This window comes from Phalaenopsis equestris, unplaced genomic scaffold (genome assembly GCF_001263595.1).
Source record: "Phalaenopsis equestris unplaced genomic scaffold, ASM126359v1 Scaffold000612, whole genome shotgun sequence".
Classification (NCBI taxonomy): domain Eukaryota; kingdom Viridiplantae; phylum Streptophyta; class Magnoliopsida; order Asparagales; family Orchidaceae; genus Phalaenopsis; species Phalaenopsis equestris.
In genome coordinates, this window is record NW_018165052.1 from 37,571 (window position 1) to 38,195 (window position 625).

Below are 625 nucleotides of genomic sequence, written 5' to 3' on the forward strand. Positions count from 1 at the left end.
TCGTATTTTAAAAAATTAGAAAAAATCAACCAAAACTAGACACATTGACTAAATCATGTATAACGCTTAGCAAACACACTAAAACTTATTATATCCCCTCCTAAGATTTCATATAACATATCCTAACCTTCTTTATAACTTCTAAGATAATTCAAGCCATGAAACTCCTCTATGCCTTAGACATCAAAGTAAAATACTTAAGAGTTGGTCCTCAGGCTGATTTGACTTAAAGCCCATGGTTGATGGGCAATCCTCTTACCTTTACCTAAAATCCATTACAAACCCCTCAGTAACCCAATGGTCCAACTATAATAACTGAAAAGCTTGGATCAAAAACTCCAAAGTAGGACATTATCACCCTAGCATTACAAGAAGATCCAATACATGTATATAAAAAAAAGGAGATGCTTGATTATATAGCTATAAAATATTGAAAAAATTTCAAGAATCTAACCTAATTAAAATGATTTTACTTTATAGGTCGAAGATAATAAAAAAAACAAATCTTCTTCTTAGTTGGATAAGGGAAGGTTATAAAGTTAGAACTATTATAATTATCTCCTACAATTGATGTTGAGAATCTTTAAAGGAGGTGATTGACCAAAGGAAAATATGTTGAGATTTT